Source organism: Erythrolamprus reginae, unplaced genomic scaffold (assembly GCF_031021105.1).
Source record: "Erythrolamprus reginae isolate rEryReg1 unplaced genomic scaffold, rEryReg1.hap1 H_75, whole genome shotgun sequence".
NCBI lineage: Eukaryota > Metazoa > Chordata > Lepidosauria > Squamata > Dipsadidae > Erythrolamprus > Erythrolamprus reginae.
In genome coordinates this window covers 87,891-96,943 of record NW_027248534.1, presented here as the reverse complement: position 1 = coordinate 96,943, position 9,053 = coordinate 87,891, and the positions used below count along the sequence as shown (strand labels likewise).

The following is a 9,053-nucleotide window of genomic DNA, read 5'->3' as shown; positions in this document are numbered from 1 at the left end:
ATAGTGTAGGGACTCTCGCTTGAGAGATGGGGGGTTGCCTAGATCAGTGATTTTCAACCTTTTTTGAGCTGCGGCACATTTTTTACATATACAAAATAATGGGGCACCTTGAGCGGGGGAGTGGGAGGGGGGGGCTAAAAAAAGTTTGGAAAAAAAATTTCTCTCTCTCTCTTCCTCCCTTTCGCTCCCTTTCGCTCTATTTCTCTCCCTCTTTCTCTGTCTTCCTTCCTTCCTCTCTTTTTTGCTCTCTTTCTATCTCTCCCTCCTTCCCTGCCTCTTTCTCTCTCTCTCTTTCTTTCTCTCTCTCTCTCTCTTTCTTTCTTTCTTTCTCTTTCTTTCTCTCTCTCTCTTGCTTTCTTTCTTTCTCTTTCTCTCTCTCTCTCTTGCTTTCTTTCTCTCTCTTGCTGAGCCTCGTGGCACACCTGACCTGGTTGAAAAACACTGGCCTAGCTGACCTCCAAGGTCCCTTCCAACTTTAATAATAATCCAATCTAATATGATCTTCCTGTGGTTGAATTGCAGAAAGTCTACTGCCATTTGGAGTATGCAGACATGGTCAGCCTGCCCAGTAATAAAAAATGGGCAAAGTTGCGCGATAGGTGGAGGCTCGCCAGTTGTGGCCTGAAGTTTCAAGAAAGTTCTGATTTTCCAGAGCGAAGAATGCCTATGAAAAGGTAAGCAGGATAAGAGAACTGCTCTGTCCAGGGGTTAAGGCATCTGGCTAGCTAGAAAGTGGGGAGATCATGAGTTCAAATCCTGCCTTAGGCATGAAAGTCGACTGGATACCTTTGGGCCTATCACCAGGAGACAGTGAGTTCTAGTGTCCACTTTAGGTATGAAAGCTGGCTGGGTGATTTTGAGCCAATTACCAGGAGACAGTGAGTTCTAGTTCCGCCTTAGGCATGAAAAACCAGATATTTAAGTCAGGTAAAGTGTTAATGCTATTTTATAATGCCTTGGTAAGACCACACTTGGAATATTGCATGCAGTTTTGCTTGGCACTGTACAAAAAAGATGTTGAGACTCTAGAAAGAGTGCAGAGAAGAGTGACAAAGATGATTTAGGGGACTGGGAGCAAAAATATACAAAGAACGTTTGCCGGAGCTGGGTATGTCTAATTTAATGAAAAGAAGGACTAGGGTGAGACAGGATAGCAGTCTTCCAATATCTCAGGGGTTGCCACAAAGGAGGAGTCGACCTATTCTCAAAAGCACCTTAAGGTAGAAGCAATGAAGAAGCAATGGGTGGAAACTAAACAAGGAGAGAAGCAACTTAGAACTAAGGAGAAATTTCCAAATAGTCAGAACAATTAACCAGTGGAACAGCTTCCCTCCAGAAATTGTGAATGCTCCAACGCTGGAAGTTTTTAAGAAGACGCTGGATAACCCTTTGTCTGAAGTGGTGTAGGGTTTCCTGCCTAAGCAGAGGGGTGGACTAGAAGACCTCCAAGGTCCCTTCCAACTCCTCCCCCTCCTCCTCCTCCTCCTCCTCTTCTTCTTCTTCTTGTCTTTTTCTCCTCCTCCTCCTCCCCCCCTCCTCTTCCTCTTTTTCTTCTTCTTGTCTTTTTCTCCTCCTCCTCCTCCTCCTCCCTTCTCTTCCTCTTCTTCTTCTTCTTTTTCTTTTTCTCCTCCTCCTCTCCTTCTTTTTCTTTTTTCTTCTCCTTTTTCTCCTCCTCCTCCTCTCCTCCTCCTCCTCCTCCCTCCTCTTCCTCTTTTTCTTCTTCTTCATCTTTTTCTCCTCCTCCTCTCCTTCTTTTTCTTTTTTCTTCTCCTCCTCCTTTTTCTCCTCCTCCTCCTCCTCCTCCCTCCTCTTCCTCTTTTTCTTCTTCTTCATTTTTTTCTCCTCCTCCTCTTCTACTTCTTCTTCCTCCTCCTCCTCCTCCTTCTCCTCCCTCCTCCCCCTCCTCTTCCTCTTTTTCTTCTTCTTCATTTTTTTCTCCTCCTCCTCTTCTACATCTTCTTCCTCCTCCTCTTCCTCCTTCTCCTCCCTCCTCCCCCTCCTCTTCCTCTTTTTCTTCTTCTTCATTTTTTTTCTCCTCCTCCTCTTCTACATCTTCTTCTTCCTCCTCCTCCTCCTCCTTCTCCTCCCTCCTCCCCCTCCTCTTCCTCTTTTTCTTCTACATCTTCTTCCTCCTCCTCCTCATCCCTCCTCCTCCCCCTCCCCCTCCTCCTCTTCTTCTTTGTCTTTTTTTCTCCTCCTCCTCCTCTTCTACATCTTCTTCTTCCTCCTCCTCCTCCTCTTCTTCTTTGTCTTTTTTTTTCTCCTCCTCCTCCTCTTCTACATCTTCTTCCTCCTCCTCCTCCTCCCTCCTCCTCCCCCCTCCTCCTCTTCTTCTTCTTTGTCTTTTTTTCTTCTCCTCCTCCTCTTCTACTTCTTCTTCTTCCTCCTCCTCCTCCTCCCTCCTCCTCCCCCTCCTCTCTTCTTCTTCTTTGTCTTTTTTTCTTCTCCTCCTCCTCTTCTACATCTTCTTCTTCTTCCTCCTCCTCCTCCCTCCTCCCCCCCCTCCTCCTCTTCTTCTTCTTTGTCTTTTTTTCTTCTCCTCCTCCTCTTCTACATCTTCTTCCTCCTCCTCCTCCTCCTCCCTCCTCCTCCCCCTCCTCCTCTTCTTCTTCTTTGTCTTTTTTTCTCCTCCTCCTCCTCTTCTACATCTTCTTCTTCCTCCTCCTCCTCCTCCCTCCTCCTCCCCTCCTCCTCTTCTTCTTCTTTGTCTTTTTTTCTCCTCCTCCTCCTCTTCTACATCTTCTTCTTCTTCCTCCTCCTCCTCCCTCCTCCCCCCCCTCCTCCTCTTCTTCTTCTTTGTCTTTTTTTCTTCTCCTCCTCCTCTTCTACATCTTCTTCCTCCTCCTCCTCCTCCTCCTCCCTCCTCCTCCCCCTCCTCCTCTTCTTCTTCTTTGTCTTTTTTTCTCCTCCTCCTCCTCTTCTACATCTTCTTCCTCCTCCTCCTCCTCCTCCCTCCTCCTCCCCCTCCTCCTCTTCTTCTTCTTGTCTTTTCTCCTCCTCCTCCTCTTCTACATCTTCTTCCTCCTCCCTCCTCCTCCCTCCTCCTCCCCCTCCTCCTCTTCTTCTTCTTTGTCTTTTTTCTCCTCCTCCTCCTCTTCTACATCTTCTTCTTCCTCCTCCTCCTCCCTCCTCCCCCCCCTCCTCCTCTTCTTCTTCTTTGTCTTTTTTTCTCCTCCTCCTCCTCTTCTACATCTTCTTCCTCCTCCTCCTCCTCCTCCCTCCTCCTCCCCCTCCTCCTCTTCTTCTTCTTTGTCTTTTTTTCTCCTCCTCCTCCTCTTCTACATCTTCTTCTTCCTCCTCCTCCTCCTCCCCTCCTCCTCCCCTCCTCCTCTTCTTCTTCTTTGTCTTTTTTTCTCCTCCTCCTCCTCTTCTACATCTTCTTCTTCTTCCTCCTCCTCCTCCTCCCTCCTCCTCCCCCTCCTCCTCTTCTTCTTCTTTGTCTTTTTTTCTTCTCCTCCTCCTCTTCTACATCTTCTTCTTCCTCCTCCTCCTCCTCCCTCCTCCTCCCCCTCCTCCTCTTCTTCTTCTTTGTCTTTTTTTCTTCTCCTCCTCCTCTTCTACATCTTCTTCTTCTTCCTCCTCCTCCTCCTCCCTCCTCCTCCCCCTCCTCCTCTTCTTCTTCTTTGTCTTTTTTTCTTCTCCTCCTCCTCTTCTACATCTTCTTCTTCCTCCTCCTCCTCCTCCCTCCTCCCCCCCCTCCTCCTCTTCTTCTTCTTTGTCTTTTTTCTCCTCCTCCTCCTCTTCTACATCTTCTTCTTCTTCCTCCTCCTCCTCCTCCTCCTCCTCCCCCTCCTCCTCTTCTTCTTCTTTGTCTTTTTTTCTTCTCCTCCTCCTCTTCTACATCTTCTTCTTCCTCCTCCTCCTCCTCCCTCCTCCCCCCCCTCCTCCTCTTCTTCTTCTTTGTCTTTTTTTCTCCTCCTCCTCCTCTTCTACATCTTCTTCCTCCTCCTCCTCCTCCTCCCTCCTCCCCCCCCTCCTCCTCTTCTTCTTCTTTGTCTTTTTTTCTTCTCCTCCTCCTCTTCTACATCTTCTTCTTCTTCCTCCTCCTCCTCCTCCCTCCTCCTCCCCCTCCTCCTCTTCTTCTTCTTTGTCTTTTTTTCTCCTCCTCCTCCTCTTCTACATCTTCTTCTTCTTCCTCCTCCTCCTCCTCCCTCCTCCTCCCCCTCCTCCTCTTCTTCTTCTTTGTCTTTTTTTCTTCTCCTCCTCCTCTTCTACATCTTCTTCTTCTTCCTCCTCCTCCTCCTCCCTCCTCCCTCCCCCTCCTCCTCTTCTTCTTCTTTGTCTTTTTTTCTCCTCCTCCTCCTCTTCTACATCTTCTTCTTCTTCTCCTCCTCCTCCTCCCTCCTCCTCCCCCTCCTCCTCTTCTTCTTCTTTGTCTTTTTTCTTCTCCTCCTCCTCTTCTACATCTTCTTCCTCCTCCTCCTCCTCCCTCCTCCCCCCCCTCCTCCTCTTCTTCTTTGTCTTTTTTTCTCCTCCTCCTCCTCTTCTACATCTTCTTCTTCCTCCTCCTCCTCCTCCCTCCTCCTCCCCTCCTCCTCTTCTTCTTCTTGTCTTTTTTTCTTCTCCTCCTCCTCTTCTACATCTTCTTCTTCCTCCTCCTCCTCCTCCCTCCTCCCCCCCCTCCTCCTCTTCTTCTTCTTTGTCTTTTTTCTTCTCCTCCTCCTCTTCTACTTCTTCTTCCTCCTCCTCCTCCTCCCTCCTCCTCCCCCTCCTCCTCTTCTTCTTCTTTGTCTTTTTTTCTCCTCCTCCTCCTCTTCTACATCTTCTTCCTCCTCCTCCTCCTCCCTCCTCCTCCCCCTCCTCCTCTTCTTCTTCTTTGTCTTTTTTTCTTCTCCTCCTCCTCTTCTACATCTTCTTCTTCTTCCTCCTCCTCCTCCTCCCTCCTCCTCCCCCTCCTCCTCTTCTTCTTCTTTGTCTTTTTTTCTCCTCCTCCTCCTCTTCTACATCTTCTTCCTCCTCCTCCTCCTCCTCCCTCCTCCCCCCCCTCCTCCTCTTCTTCTTCTTTGTCTTTTTTTCTTCTCCTCCTCCTCTTCTACATCTTCTTCTTCTTCCTCCTCCTCCTCCTCCCTCCTCCTCCCCCTCCTCCTCTTCTTCTTCTTTGTCTTTTTTTCTCCTCCTCCTCCTCTTCTACATCTTCTTCTTCTTCCTCCTCCTCCTCCTCCCTCCTCCTCCCCCTCCTCCTCTTCTTCTTCTTTGTCTTTTTTTCTTCTCCTCCTCCTCTTCTACATCTTCTTCTTCCTCCTCCTCCTCCTCCCTCCTCCTCCCCCTCCTCCTCTTCTTCTTCTTTGTCTTTTTTTCTCCTCCTCCTCCTCTTCTACATCTTCTTCTTCTTCCTCCTCCTCCTCCTCCCTCCTCCTCCCCCTCCTCCTCTTCTTCTTCTTTGTCTTTTTTTCTTCTCCTCCTCCTCTTCTACATCTTCTTCTTCCTCCTCCTCCTCCTCCCTCCTCCCCCCCCTCCTCCTCTTCTTCTTCTTTGTCTTTTTTTCTTCTCCTCCTCCTCTTCTACATCTTCTTCTTCTTCCTCCTCCTCCTCCTCCCTCCTCCTCCCCCTCCTCCTCTTCTTCTTCTTTGTCTTTTTTTCTCCTCCTCCTCCTCTTCTACATCTTCTTCCTCCTCCTCCTCCTCCCTCCTCCCCCCTCCTCCTCTTCTTCTTCTTTGTCTTTTTTTCTTCTCCTCCTCCTCTTCTACATCTTCTTCTTCTTCCTCCTCCTCCTCCTCCCTCCTCCTCCCCCTCCTCCTCTTCTTCTTCTTTGTCTTTTTTTCTTCTCCTCCTCCTCTTCTACATCTTCTTCTTCTTCCTCCTCCTCCTCCTCCCTCCTCCTCCCCCTCCTCCTCTTCTTCTTCTTTGTCTTTTTTTCTCCTCCTCCTCCTCTTCTACATCTTCTTCTTCTTCCTCCTCCTCCTCCTCCCTCCTCCTCCCCCTCCTCCTCTTCTTCTTCTTTGTCTTTTTTCTCCTCCTCCTCCTCTTCTACATCTTCTTCTTCTTCCTCCTCCTCCTCCTCCCTCCTCCTCCCCCTCCTCCTCTTCTTCTTCTTTGTCTTTTTTTCTCCTCCTCCTCCTCTTCTACATCTTCTTCTTCTTCCTCCTCCTCCTCCTCCCTCCTCCTCCCCCTCCTCCTCTTCTTCTTCTTTGTCTTTTTTTCTTCTCCTCCTCCTCTTCTACATCTTCTTCTTCCTCCTCCTCCTCCTCCCTCCTCCTCCCCCTCCTCCTCTTCTTCTTCTTTGTCTTTTTTTCTTCTCCTCCTCCTCTTCTACATCTTCTTCTTCTTCCTCCTCCTCCTCCTCCCTCCTCCTCCCCCTCCTCCTCTTCTTCTTCTTTGTCTTTTTTTCTCCTCCTCCTCCTCTTCTACATCTTCTTCTTCTTCCTCCTCCTCCTCCTCCCTCCTCCTCCCCCTCCTCCTCTTCTTCTTCTTTGTCTTTTTTTCTCCTCCTCCTCCTCTTCTACATCTTCTTCTTCTTCCTCCTCCTCCTCCTCCCTCCTCCTCCCCCTCCTCCTCTTCTTCTTCTTTGTCTTTTTTTCTTCTCCTCCTCCTCTTCTACATCTTCTTCTTCTTCCTCCTCCTCCTCCTCCCTCCTCCCCCCTCCTCCTCTTCTTCTTCTTTGTCTTTTTTTCTTCTCCTCCTCCTCTTCTACATCTTCTTCTTCCTCCTCCTCCTCCTCCCTCCTCCTCCCCCTCCTCCTCTTCTTCTTCTTTGTCTTTTTTTCTCCTCCTCCTCCTCTTCTACATCTTCTTCCTCCTCCTCCTCCTCCTCCCTCCTCCTCCCCCTCCTCCTCTTCTTCTTCTTTGTCTTTTTTTCTTCTCCTCCTCCTCTTCTACATCTTCTTCTTCCTCCTCCTCCTCCTCCCTCCTCCTCCCCCTCCTCCTCTTCTTCTTCTTTGTCTTTTTTTCTCCTCCTCCTCCTCTTCTACATCTTCTTCTTCTTCCTCCTCCTCCTCCTCCCTCCTCCTCCCCCTCCTCCTCTTCTTCTTCTTTGTCTTTTTTTCTCCTCCTCCTCCTCTTCTACATCTTCTTCTTCTTCCTCCTCCTCCTCCTCCCTCCCTCCTCCCCCTCCTCCTCTTCTTCTTCTTTGTCTTTTTTTCTCCTCCTCCTCCTCTTCTACATCTTCTTCTTCCTCCTCCTCCTCCTCCCTCCTCCCCCCCCTCCTCCTCTTCTTCTTCTTTGTCTTTTTTTCTCCTCCTCCTCCTCTTCTACATCTTCTTCTTCTTCCTCCTCCTCCTCCTCCCTCCTCCCCCCCCTCCTCCTCTTCTTCTTCTTTGTCTTTTTTTCTTCTCCTCCTCCTCTTCTACATCTTCTTCTTCCTCCTCCTCCTCCTCCCTCCTCCTCCCCCTCCTCCTCTTCTTCTTCTTTGTCTTTTTTTCTCCTCCTCCTCCTCTTCTACATCTTCTTCCTCCTCCTCCTCCTCCTCCCTCCTCCTCCCCCTCCTCCTCTTCTTCTTCTTTGTCTTTTTTTCTTCTCCTCCTCCTCTTCTACATCTTCTTCTTCTTCCTCCTCCTCCTCCTCCCTCCCCCTCCCCCTCCTCCTCTTCTTCTTCTTTGTCTTTTTTTCTCCTCCTCCTCCTCTTCTACATCTTCTTCCTCCTCCTCCTCCTCCTCCTCCCTCCTCCTCCCCCTCCTCCTCTTCTTCTTCTTTGTCTTTTTTTCTCTTCCTCCTCCTCTTCTACATCTTCTTCTTCTTCCTCCTCCTCCTCCTCCCTCCTCCTCCCCCTCCTCCTCTTCTTCTTCTTTGTCTTTTTTTCTTCTCCTCCTCCTCTTCTACATCTTCTTCCTCCTCCTCCTCCTCCTCCCTCCTCCTCCCCCTCCTCCTCTTCTTCTTCTTTGTCTTTTTTTCTCCTCCTCCTCCTCTTCTACATCTTCTTCTTCCTCCTCCTCCTCCTCCCTCCTCCTCCCCCTCCTCCTCTTCTTCTTCTTTGTCTTTTTTTCTCCTCCTCCTCTTCTACATCTTCTTCCTCCTCCTCCTCCTCCTCCCTCCTCCTCCCCCTCCTCCTCTTCTTCTTCTTTGTCTTTTTTTCTCCTCCTCCTCCTCTTCTACATCTTCTTCTTCCTCCTCCTCCTCCTCCCTCCTCCTCCCCCTCCTCCTCTTCTTCTTCTTTGTCTTTTTTCTCCTCCTCCTCCTCTTCTACTTCTTCTTCCTCCTCCTCCTCCTCCCTCCTCCTCCCCCTCCTCCTCTTCTTCTTCTTTGTCTTTTTTTCTCCTCCTCCTCCTCTTCTACTTCTTCTTCCTCCTCCTCTTCAGGTAAGATAGACTTAGCTCTCTGAAACATTCATCATATGATTTAAGAACTTAAGAACCTAAGAAGAGCCCGGCTGAATCGGGCCAAAGCCCATCGAGTCCAGCATTCTGTGTCACACAGTGGCCCACCAATTGTCCATGGGGATCTTGAGCAGAAGGAGAAGGCATATCTAGTCTCCAGCCCCTTTATCATCTTTGGTGCTCTTCTTTCCACTCTTTTTAGAGTCTCAGCATTTCTTCTGTACCACGCTGACCGGAATGAGATGCCCTGTTCCAATCTCCTAGTGAGGTGTACAGCACGTTCTTTCAAAATGCACAAAACTGTTCATGTTGTTCCTCCATCAGGTGCTCAACGATCCAAGGCAAGAGATTTATGAAGCAACGCTGCACCACCTGCCATGTATTTGATGAGCTTTCTTTTACCACGAATGAAGAAACAGCCAGTTCTTCATCATCAACTCTCTATTAAAGACAGCAGCTTTTTTTTTTTAAAAAAGTGTATTAAATAAAATAATAAATCACATTATTGGATGACCTAAATTAGACTTTCAAATTTTTTGAAGGCGCTCCCAGCAACCAGTTAGGTCCCACAGACTGGGTCTTCTCCGGGTCCCGTCAACTAAACAATGCTGCTTGGCGGGACCCAGGGGAAGAGCCTTCTCTGTGGTGGCCCCGGCCCTCTGGAACCAACTCCCCCCAGAGATTAGAATTGCCCCCACCCTCCTTGCCTTTCGTAAGCTACTTAAAACCCACCTCTGCCGCCGGGCATGGGGGAATTAAGATTCCTTCTCCCCCTAGGCCTTTACAATTGTATGCATGGTATGTT

At 49.1% G+C, this 9,053-nt stretch overlaps 1 long non-coding RNA gene across 1 annotated transcript; it reads left to right on the top strand.

Moving 5' to 3' along the window:
* Positions 1-557: 557 nt before the first annotated feature.
* Positions 558-8,767, top strand: LOC139155873 (uncharacterized). The gene is made up of 2 exons (XR_011557127.1): positions 558-674; positions 8,573-8,767. It is a non-coding gene; the product is annotated as an uncharacterized lncRNA (long non-coding RNA).
* The last annotated feature ends 286 nt before the right edge of the window (positions 8,768-9,053 follow it).